At 33.9% G+C, this 12,958-nt stretch overlaps 1 protein-coding gene across 2 annotated transcripts in view; it reads right to left on the bottom strand.

Annotated features, from left to right (window-relative positions):
* Window positions 1-6,312: 6,312 nt before the first annotated feature.
* The window catches only part of LOC120626767 (autophagy-related protein 16-1), a 256,792-nt gene continuing 250,146 nt past the window's right edge, over window positions 6,313-12,958 (bottom strand). For both annotated transcript variants that reach the window (XM_039894443.1, XM_039894442.1), the window contains one exon: window positions 6,313-7,546. The gene's annotated coding sequence lies outside the window, so the exon portion shown is untranslated. The remainder of the gene's footprint in view (window positions 7,547-12,958) is intronic.

The following is a 12,958-nucleotide window of genomic DNA, read 5'->3' on the forward strand; positions in this document are numbered from 1 at the left end:
TGAAAATGAGTAAAATATTTTATTTGTAGGTTCACAAAATATTACATACATAAGATATAACTTAATAAATGTACCTATTTCTTAATACCTACATTGCTTTTTCTAAAAAAGTTACAGCCATCTTTATAAATTTTAATAGCAATAAATGAGTTTAACTCAAATTCATTTTGGAATTTAATAATTCAATATTTAGATGGCATTTTTTTATTATTTATAGCAAAATAATTAAGTGGAAAAAATTATTACATTGCTTTAAATCAAACGTTTACTTTATATAAATGCATCGCTTTAATGTTTATTTTCACCGTATATTTTATTATGGTCGATGGCATAATATAACGAGTCGAGCCGCAAGTGACGGTTTTTCGTCGAATTAAAGTTTTTTAGTGATATTTATTTCATTTAAATGCATAACTTTAAAGTTGGTCCCGTTTAAATCTTATAAGGATCTAATAAAAACGTTGGAGGACGGAACTCTTAGAAAGAAAATCGCTAGCAATTATCGCAATTATTTAGTGAACAGTAGACTTCATTTTATTAGTGCATAAAATGAAGAATTAAGTATGTGTCGTTTCTCTTGTACTATTGACTATTCTTCTTTGCAAAGCAGCATTTCATAATAAAAAAAATCACTGTACGGCTCGGGTGTGCAATCGGCATTATTTTATACGACATTATAGTGTAAATTAGGTAAGGCAACATATATTTATCCATTTAGACGATACTGACGACACTGACCTTCATTGCTATGGTCTAGCTATATTTATGTGATGACAGCTGAAATCTTGTCCCAATTTGATTTACTTATCTGTGAAACTAATAATATCGTGTTTTTAGAAATTAATAATTCAGTTATTTCGACACTCGTTTTACTTCGAAACTGGAGACAAAGATAAAGTGATAACAGCTATCCAGGGGGTTAAAATAAAGACCAGTGTCACACATAATTCTGTAACGTTAACTGTTTCATGAGTCTTAAAGTCGAACATCTCAGCTCTACGGTCTAACATTTCGCAGTGTACCCGGTTATAGATAAAAAGGGACATAACATAAGACTATGAAACATAAGACTATTATTGCGTTGGAAATTGCGAAAAATTGGCAACCCTATAACATATACATCTAAGACTAATTTTAAACATCGAAGTATTATATCCCGTGGAATTATCACAGTCTATTCAACAATTATTCGTTTGCTTTATTTGATAAACTAGCTTTTAAGACTTTTTTTTATTATTTTTAATAGACATTATACAAACCCATAAATTTTTAACTAATATGAAAATATCTGTGATATCACCATCGGCTAATAATATATATTTTTTTGTAAACATACACAGCTCTTATTAAAAGATTGGTTGTACACAAATCCTAAACTGAATCAATTCTTAAGTATTTTCTGGTAAAAGAATGCTTGTACGAGTATGTTACGTATTAGGTCCTACTTGAATACGCAACACAGTTACGATGGGCACAGAGGGGAAATCTGCAGGACCTTTTTATTGCTTGTCAAGTTTTAAGGCGATAGTTCTTCATTGATCGTCAGGGAGACTTTTCGTTGTTTTCATCATAGACTGCGTAAGTGAGAGAAAATTAAAAGTTGTTGTATGTATTTTTAGTTTAGAATTTGTATACGAATTTTACATCTGTAATTTGAATAACGAATTGTTTATTAATTACTTATCAAAAACACGAATATCGACTAGTATAAATATAAAAAGTTTTATTATAAAAAGCTACAAACTTTTATTCATAAGCAACACCCAAGTTTTTAAAAAGAACTAAGCTAAGGATACACTAGCGAAAATATATAGCACATTTAGTTTAAAATATAAAGAATAATGTGATGATTCACTTACAATATCCACAACAACAGTCTTTGTCGAAGCTAATAAAACAATATATATTTTTTATTTTGTATTATAATACCTACCTAATTATTTAAATATCTAGCGTAGATATAGTATAATTATGCGTTTACAAGGGACTATGTTTTAATTATATGACATTTATTTTTGAGTTTTATTACATATTTTTTACATACACGTCATCATTATCAACCCTTTGCCGGCCCACTACTGGGAACGGGTGTCTTCTCAGAATGTAAGTGCGGATTGGTAGACTTCATACGTCCTCGAGAACATAATTGAGAACTCGCACTCATGTAGGTTTCCTCACGATGTTTTCCTTCACCGTTGAAGCAAGTGATTTGTGTGGACTGCTAAGAACGCACATAACTACGAAAGGTTAAAAGTGCGTGCCTGGGATCGACTCCGCCCCCGAGGTAGCCAAAGCCGTACCCACTTGGCTATCGCCGCCTCCAAACGTGAACCTACTTTATAATAAATTTCAAACCTAATATAATATAATAAAAACAAATAATATTTATTTTACAAAAAACCGACCCGAAAAACAAATCTTACGATATTTATTGAAATTCTCAAATAGAATAATGAAATGGCAAATAAATTAAACAAAGTAAGGATGAGTGTAAAACGTGACGTATTTATATTAGACATAAGTTTGAATTGTTTTAACTGTTTCTTAAGTCTGAAGAAAATCAAAAGACACTCATTCCCTTAACCTCTCGGCGTCACCTTAATCGAATGCCTAATTGATTAAGGCGATGTCTATAGAAAACGTTGTACCAACACTTAGGTGATAACTAATGGCGAACGGTTCATGTATGATGGATTCTCCTTAGATTAGGCGTTACTTATTTAGGCATTGCATTGCAGAATTGATTTATTCTACTTAGTTTTAATAACTGTGGTACTTTTAACTTAAACTTTTAGGCAGGTAAACATTTTTATTAAATAAATATTATTTTTGCCGCACTACTACCCATTAATATTTTTCAAATTCAAAATTCAAAATTCATTTTTTTTTTAATGTTTATAGACGAGCGCTTGACAGCATGATGGTAAGTGATGATGCAGCCTAAGGTGGAGCGCGCTTGCGTTGAAGATGCCTATTCGCTCTTAATTTGAAGGTACTCATATTGTAGGTATTGCAGAAAATGTAAGCTAGAAGGGCATTCCACATCCTTGCGGTGCGAATCAGAAACGAAGATACAAAGCGCTTCGTACGCGTCCGCGGTATATCAACCACGTAGGGATGCAGATCCTTAACTTGCCTTGCGGTTCAATGGTAAAAAGGTGAGGGGGGAACAAGATCAAACAGTTCTTGAGCACACTGTACGAAATATATCTTAAAGAACACAGAACACCGAAAGGCAGGCAACCTTGCGCCGATGCTCCGAACTCTGAAGTTTTTATTGGCTAAAGGCCGTAGGTTGGCTTTAGGCCGTGCCTAATGATTAGTGGAGTTTCAGTGGCATCTCCTTAATGTGCATTGTAATTAATGTATATCCTATCTATCAATTTAAAATCTAATATTTATATACATATAATAAAATACACGAATAGAATATTAGGATTAGGGACGTCTTTCGTCTTTCATTTAATATTCTTTTCGTTTCTACAATTTAATTGCCCGAGCATTTTAGAATTCTTTGGTAATCGATTTTATATTAACTTTCTTGGTTCATAAGTAGATATCTATCTAGGTCAGACTGGACTTTGAACAACGAGATGGTGGGATGACAGGCTCTATTGATCATATTATCACATATTACACTGGCTGGGGCTGGTACATACTGTAGTTTTGTTTTATTAGAAAAACGCATTAAAAATTCTTGCTCCAACCTGGGAATAGAACCCAGGACCTCGTAATCTGTATTGAAACAGGCCAACCATTTTACAAAGATTCAGTCTGTACAACCACTTTCGAATGTGAGAGATCCATTGTGCAACCCTTTTGTAAAAATTGGTTTTGTCCTAATAAAAGACTTTCGTTTAGATTTATGCTACCTTGTCCCAGAAAATCTAATGTCCCGAGTTCCTTCATGTTTCACTTTAAAAATATTATGTCAGACTTAAAAATGAGGTAAGTAAATATAAAAGTAGGGTCGTTCTATTTTAAGAAGCTACAGAATTAAAGCAAATACGGTTGTTTTAGGGATCTCTTGCCTGTAACATTTTCGTTCATACTTGGTACCTCTATTCAAATATAATTACAAGCTAAGTTAATTTAAAAGTTTAAATATATCCGAATTAAATAGCAACACAGCGTTACATATTCAAATTTATAAAAAACATACGTAAGTTATAACGGTAAGACTAATGAAAGGCACATATGATTTTCAGCAAAAATTAGCTGGATTATTAATAGTTAAAGATAAAAGATTCTGTTAAAATTATTTATATAGACATTAAAATACAGTTAGACCTATATACACAATGCAAATTAGATATAATAGGTGCGGTATAAACTGACGTGTTTAGCAAAGGTTTGAATTAAACAGCTTAAACTTAAAATGTGCGTGCATTATAGAAGGAAATAGGCAATAAAATTTATCAACCCGTTCGTGGGTAAAATAAATGTATAGAATTTTTAATATATAACTCTCCTAACTATTGTGTGTGGATCGATAAATTTATGTCGTTAGCCAATGCAATGGTTTAAAGTCATTTTTATTGTACTCTCCCATACATAACGTTGTAGAAGGAAGACGTATTAATATAATGTTCAAAAGCTTGACGTTTTCATTCACTCTCTGCATTGCAATCCGGCCAAATTAAGCTTATAATATATACGTTTCACAACAGAACTCATTAAAATATAGAAAAAAAAGACATGTGACTAGTTTCCGACATCGCTAACGATATTATAAAGACGAACGTATAGTCACCGTTATGTAAATATACGGTTAATAACGATACACTGGCAATTTGATATCTTTAAAATTAAGTATGACATGTTTTTATGGCAAGAAATGAAATTAATATAGAGAGACTATGCGCCATTTTGAAATCCCATCCAAACTTAAGAGTATATGTTAACCGAGTAAAGGTTAACGAAGCGTTATACGAGTTCGAGCGGCAACGGATTAGGTTTTTTGAACGAATTCCAAATGCCGTCGTCGCAGCAGTTTCGGGTAATTAAGCGGTCTGTTACACGCGTAATTACATGTGAAAATAGCGCTTTATAAATGCTGCGGGGTCATTGAACTGGCGTGTAAAAAAACAAGGTAAAAACATCGGTAAAAAACGAGCGAACGCGTCCGTCAAAACACGCGTCACGGGATTATGGATGTGTCGCCTGCGGCGCCGCGTCGGTCCGTCACCTCGGCGCTACCACTAATTTAGGAAAAATATTGTCTATGTCTATAGTGACATCCATAGACAATACTCTTTATTTTTGTAAACAAACTATGGGCGCCGGCAGGATTATTTCCCGAGCCAGTCAGTACCATCGATGCAGAATGAGAGCCTTTTATTTTGAATTCTTTAAACTACTCTATTTTTCGAAACTACATTTCGTAAAATGTGTGTATTGTTTGTACGAAATATTATAGGCTTGTATTTTGAAGCAAGTGAAAATAGAAATCAATTCATAATTTCATGAAACGGACGACAATTATTCATAATTACGCAAAGTGTATCACTTTTGTGGGACAAATACTAACACCACCTTACTATATCCCATATCGATAACTTAAAAATTATACAGTGAGAAACTACCTATTTCATACATTTTCATCTTAATGTAATTTATTAATTCATACAATTTCAATTAAAAACGTTGCTATTAAACCGCTCTATTGTCCAGTTAAATGAAGCCCAACCCTACCCAGTGCAGAGTTGAGACCGAGTCGCGCGTTACTAGTTTATCCTTTGTGTGCTAATGAGTGTTCAACACAGGTGGTTCGTGATCCACCCCTCCGACTAAAACAAATATGATGTCACGTAGACAGTAATGTACGCTCATTAATTTATCGCTCATTGTGATCTAAATTTGAAAATGTCGCTTTGTAGTTCTTGTATCGCGATCTAAATTAGATCTAGCCACTGCCTCCTACCGACATTGTTTTGCGGTTTCGGCTTCCCACGTCTATATTTCATCTATTTTATTTTGTAAAAAGCCACTAAGATGTTTCTATAAAGGTTTCTGTTACTTCGCGAGAGGTAGTCAAGTTTATAAATTATAATTTTATTTTTGTTCTCTCTAGCTTTTCTATTAGGCCCCGATGGGATAAAATTGACTGACCGTATCGCTGTGACCATTTTATAATATAGATATTTTTCATGATGAACCTAAAATTGTGCAAAGGTATCGTTTCATTCATGCAAAAGTTTAAGCAGCCTCCTTTCTAATAAACGTTTTATAGCTGGTGATTAGATAAACAGTTTTCTCTCTATCTGTCATCAGTAATTTTTAACATTCGGATTAAGAAGAATATTGCTCAACTAAGTATACAAAATTTATTAATAAGGTGGAAAAAAATTAAAGCATTTAAGTTACAAACGTTTATAGAATTGGATGCTACGCGATTTTTCCACTGTAATGATAATAGAATGTAAAAATCTTCTAAGATCTTTAAAGCGTGTAAATAATATAATCGTTTTTATTATTTCGCAATCAAGGCTCAGCGCAAATCCGCTCATAAAATCGCCGGCTTACGAAATACCATTGTGGCATGATTGTAATTATTTGTACATCCGAATTGAGTGAAACTTTTTTAATTTTCAGCTTACCTTAACACAATAGGCGGACCGTCAAATTTAAGCCCCCAAAGGAGCTTCACATCTTCAGTCTAAAACTTATGCTAAACATATTTCAGCATGGTACCTACGTCAGTTAATTCCAAAGTAAAGATTATTCTAAGCTTAAGTTAAGCCGAGTTTTCGCAAACAAAGTCTGAATTCGCTTTATATTCGTGTTAAGGCGAATTGTTGATGTACGCGTCTCGTTATCATTACCTGCGTAATCACTAGTGTTTATTAATAGGTAGGTACAGATTTGCAGGAAATTAAATTTAACGATAATATTAAGAACATAAATTTTAAATAACTGACTAAGTTATTCAAAATGTTTGTCCGTGAGAATGCAACGTTACTGACAAATTATGGCTGGCACACAGTATTCTAGAATAACGCATCCATCAATTTTTTTTTCCCGTAATATAAATATAGACAACGAATTAAATAATTAATATAGCACCTCTTCCTTTGTTAGACGCCAGTAAATTTGTATCATAAATCGTACAATTATAATGAAAAATATATCTTATGATTATCCGATTATCCCAAACATTATTAATTACAGTACGATCTTACTTGGCCAGCCTTATGTTAGCTATCGAAGGCATTTTCGCATGTACCATATACAACGACAGTCACATATTGATTTCCTAAAACCTATATTTGCGCAGCCACTCGTTATTATTTTTGTGAGGCCAACTTAGATCGCACGTAGAGTATTCTAGGTTCACTCACACACAAGTATAACTAACAGTCCGTTAAAGTGGAACAAATCGCAATAAGTTTTGTAACGTCACATTAGTGAACCACGGAGGCCTATATTGATCCACGTAATAGATGCCTCATGTAAATCGTTGAAAAATGTCGGTGGTGAGGCCTCTAAAGAAGTCGAACATCTCTGCACTGTCGTCGTCGAGCTCCGCGATAGGTTGGCTGACTACCTGAAAACAAAACATCGTTGTTATCAATTTTATAAATTTTTAAAATGCATATAAAAAATTTCGGAACCGACAGGATTTGAACCTGCGTCTCTCGGGCAATCGCGACCTGAGCGCTTTCACCAATTAAGCTACGGCTCTCCTACCGTCGTTGCCGAAATTAGTATATGCCTTTCACATCAGTCTTATAGCGACTGTAGCGTCATCTAGTAGGAAACGTTGCAGTTTCGATCTACTTTTTCAAAGGTCCTTATTACAATGAGACACGTTTGAAACAAGAGATGACACATTGCTTTTTTTTTTTCCTTTTTAATCGTTGTTAACATTCAGTAAATCAGTATCATATTGCACTCCTATACTATACCAGAGGGATTACTGCCATTGCTTAAAGCAGTATTATTTTTGTATTTCGTTGCCGTTTTAGTTTCAGAATTATAATCCTTTTAAGGGGCCTCAAGGTATGCCTTATAAAACTGCCATCCTTACTAATATTATGAATACGAAAGCGTATTTGTTTGTTTGCCTTTCCTTCACGCCCTAAATAAGCAACCAACCAATTTTAACATAGTGTTCGTGAAAGGATAGAGAGTTACAAAGGCTACTTTTTATTGAAGCAGGGCTAGTACGGGCAGGAGACAAAAATTATATCCCCTTTCACGGGATATAATTAACGTGTCCACTTGCTTAAGGCACGGGAACATGAAATACGAGAAGTTTATTATTACAGATATGTTATTTGGATATTATTTCCATATGTACGCCAGTGCTCTGAGAAGTTGATGAAGCTGTGGGAGAAGGTAAATATTTATCCTTACCCCGGGGAGATAATTGTCTCCTGCCCATGCTAGCCGTGCAGGAAAACAAATATCCCACAGCATATGTAAGAAAACCGTAATAAACGCGACAAAAGAAAGAGGGCAGCAACTAGATCACAAATAATACTGCTTCAAGCTGCGGTAGTAAGTCCATTCTACGCTGGTAGTAGAATTTCAATTATTTTATGAAACACCAAACTGTAATCAGAGTAAAGAGAGAAAGTTTTTTACTCTATTTTTCTTTTCTCACACTAACTTATCACATCACAAGAAACGCATAAGTAACACGTTATGAAAGGTGGCGCTTAGGGGGTTTCTTTCCGAAAGTAAAATAATACCGTGGTACGAGGGAAAATCTACAAAAGTAGGAACCTAACCTCATTATAATATACATTTCCTACGCTCAAGTTATATGAATCATAATGTATAAAAATCCGCAAGAGATATTGTTTATCTTATTTTGTAAATAGGTACTAAGTAAAGCCTCAATACAATAACAAATAATTTATTTCGTTTATTGTAAATCATTGATATTAGAGACAGTTTTTAATTAGCAGATATTTTACCGTACCCAAAAGTAATATAATTTTTATTTATGACCCCTTATAAGTTACACGCAATTAAATTATGAACAATCCGTATCGGTTATGAGTTGACTAATAAATAAATGCAATAAACCATATTATTGAAATTGATATGTTTAATGTATTGTAACCGTTATTAACTGTTCTCGTATATTTGTATATCACCGCACTATTTCAAATCGAATCCGAGCTCTGGATTTATATCGTTCGTTAGTGGATTGCCGACATTTACCAGGGCCCCGATATCAAACATCTATATACGGAAATCGTTAGTAATAATTAAAATATATCTATTTGCATAAAAAGTATGCACACGTATGTAGGTACTGTCTCTCGTTCGATTGCTAATAATAATTAGCATGATAAAGTTAATAGCGATAGTAAAAGCAAGACTCGGATGTGTAAAACTGTGTTTAATGAACATAATAGGAACAATTTACTACTTTTTCTTGGAACTTTTACGCAAATGGTGAAATGATAGCTCACAAAACGCGTGAAGATAATTTAATCATGATAATACACTAAACCCGCCCGAGGGCAAATTGTCCCGTTTAGGTGTTTAGAGGTAATGAGAGAGAAAAAAAAATAGCGACCCACATTCTTAAGACAAGAGATAGTATCACAAAAACTTAATGAATGGGACATAGGCAATGAGTGTGTTTCGTGCTCATTGTTGTCGATTTCTCATAGCGATTTGCTAATAACTGTTATTACACCGCCTCCGGTCAACTTTGGGTGTTGCGTGCGGACTACCGGCCTTACAAGCGGGCAAAAAATACAATTATACCAAAACGGTATCACTAAATTAGTCTTATTAGGAGGTGATATGAGTGTCGCGTCAAGTGTCTATAGCCAACGTTGCCTTTACCATAATAGGCAATGTAACGCTAGACTTAATTCAATAAGAAGCAGCATAAGTAATTCTAATTAGCTAACCAGGGATCATCGAACCAGTTCCCTTGATCTCGTCAAACGGCATAGCATTTTCGCACAACAGAGACGAACGCAGACGCCTTGGGGCGGAAAGTTTGCGTTCATATTTTTTTAATGTTCAACATATCAATCTCATTAATTAATTAGAGCTCTTATTACATAGTATTTACTAACCAATCGCATTTTTTGTACACTTTGATCCAGTTCGTTCTCATGTGTCGGATTACTACGTGCGCCTACCCATCTATCTATTACACTTTTATTCTTTTATTTATAGAAATTCTATTAGAGCGCATTTTTACGCAGCGGAGCGGTGAGGTGCATGAATACCCCCAGGAGATTATTGACGGATGACTTGATCTTTTTTTTACACTATCTCTCAATAATCTGATCGGTGTACCAACTACGACAGGTTTCTGCTATGTTTTGAATTTAATATGCTCTTCTGTGATATCACGGTCAGGGTATGAGCATGGGAACAATGCAACCAACCCGTGTATAACAGAGATTATGATACTGGTAGGAAAATTGACAGTAGTTTATTTTTACAGTTTTGGTTTGTAGTTCTAAGCTTCTGGTCGGACGTTAACAAATCGAATGACACTGATAAAATGTGCGTACGGTTATATCGCGCTATCGGGAATCGGGATTATTTAACTAAGCAACGAAAAATTTTACCAATTGGGAGCAGCCATAAGAGTCATTGCAGACATACGGTCCATATTTAATATAAAGTAATGTTATAAAATTGTCTTTAAATAATAAAAATATCATGGCCGTTAAATTTATATTTAAGTCTTTTATTTCATTAACACATAACATTATTACAAAACACCCTTTATTTACACTTAGGTTAGATTAGGCTTAGGTTTTTTATATTACCGAACCATTGCGTTCTGGTCAATATCGTGAGTTACCCTTATCAAAAAAAAAGCTCGTACGCAGTGGCTTGCATGCACAGGATGTTCGAAAATAGCAGGATGACGATAAACATTCGGCAAAATATGAGTCAGATTAACGCACTCTCTCCATATCTTGGAAATATGTTTAAAAAAAATGTGTAATAAAAAAATATTTCTTGTAAAAAAATATAGATATAATTTTTATACATGGATACATAATTGTATATTACAACTAAAATAGAACAGCAGGCGAAAGGTAGTAGGCGGGGTAATAAATTAGTATGGTCTGTAGTAAATCTAACATTATAGGTACAAAAGAAATGTTTATTGTGTGGCAATAACAATTTATATTGAGTTGCCAAAAACTTCATAATAATTTAAAAGCCATAGACTCAGATTGTTGTAAGGAAAATGTTATGTTATATTATGAGCCAAACTGTTAACCTATAATCACGCAAATAAAGATTGAATGCACTGACGCAATTACGTCGTGTGAAAGTTTTTGAGTGTGATATATTTTATATTAACTTAATTAATATAACCTTTAAGTTAATTCTCCATAGAAGGCCTTAGGTTGCCGTTACCCCTAAAGTGTTCGAAGACTGTTCTAGGGCTCAACCTTTGGCGAGGCATCTCGGTGACATTGGGGAACAAAACCTTTAAAGTTTCAGTATAAAATCGTTTTCTGGTGTTTTGGGTTCTGGTGCCTTCTGGACTGAAGGTGATTGTATTAACTTCTGGATTGGATAAAATTAGCGGCTGACACAAATGCTTTATTGATTATTCTTATATTTATGGTTAAATTAAATTTTATTTTCCTTGTCATGATACCAAAACATGTTACCATAATATGATAAATGATTAATATGATGAATATAATTTATTTTTATTTTATTTATGGTACCTTAACATGGTACCTTATCCCAAACCCTATATTAAAAGTATGACGTGATATCTAAACTAGGATCAAATATCAGACCTATATTGACCACAAACCTTTATTGACCACAACTTACAAATAAAACAAAAACAGAATATAAACAGAAAAGTGAAATAAAAACAAAATAAATATAAAATTTGTAAAAGCTCTTCACACGACACAGGATTCCACGCAAGGTATGATCATTTAAGTTATACCGATGTACAGCCAGCCTCGCTCTCATCTCCCGCAAGATAGCAAAATGATTGTAAATGTTGATGTTGGAAAAGAGCAACTACTGAGTTTCTTGCCGGCTCTTCTCGGTAGAATCTGCTTTCCGAACCGGTGGTAGAGTCACACAAACATACATGTTGTGACGTTTCAAAGGTGCTTATAAAGTAGGCCTACTTGAAATAAATGAATTTGAATTTGAATTTGAATTTACGAGAGCCGGTAGGATTATTTTGAGAAAGGTGAATCCGGAGCCATGATTACTGCAACTGGAAAGAGTTCGTCCTGTAGAATGAGTACTTAGTATTTACCTATCATATTTTTAAGGAGACGTTTGTATCATTTCCAAGGAAACTGAAAACCTGATTTACTTTTTTATCATTTCACTGAAAATAATTTAATAATTATAATTTAAATTTAATTTAATAATTATTTTATTTATACGTTTTACAACTATGCAACGCATCCAGTCTGTTTTTCTAGTGTTTCCTAATCTTAAGGCTGCCTGGCAAATAATTACTACGAAGCGCATTTAAAAAAATATTTATAAGCATGATAAGTCATGACAGAATATTTAAACCTAATACTTAAATAATTTTTAAAAATAATCTATGCTCTATCATATGATATTTAATTATCTATTCCCATAAGAAATAACACACATTGCGATCCTTGGAAAATATATTTATGTCCTCGTTTTTTTTAATTTTTTTTTATTTCCATAACTCGCAAGGTATTAAAAAAGCCAAGGGGGTGGAAGCAAACCTCTTGCAACTATCTGCCAGTGCCGTCCGTATGAGCGCCCGATGGCACTTGATATGCTGGATCGTGCGTTCTTTATATGTTATGTGCAAGTGCCCTAAGCTCACTGAATTAAATATAGACGTCGTTGTGGTCAAGGTTCACCTCTCTCTATGTTGTAGCACACAGAATATACTTTTTTTATCGTGGGGAAACCCTTGCCTTGTTATTCACTCTGCCTTGAAGGTACTCAAGTTATGCGTGGTCGGTAACACAGAGGCCGGGAGACC

Source organism: Pararge aegeria, chromosome 10, assembly GCF_905163445.1.
Source record: "Pararge aegeria chromosome 10, ilParAegt1.1, whole genome shotgun sequence".
NCBI lineage: Eukaryota > Metazoa > Arthropoda > Insecta > Lepidoptera > Nymphalidae > Pararge > Pararge aegeria.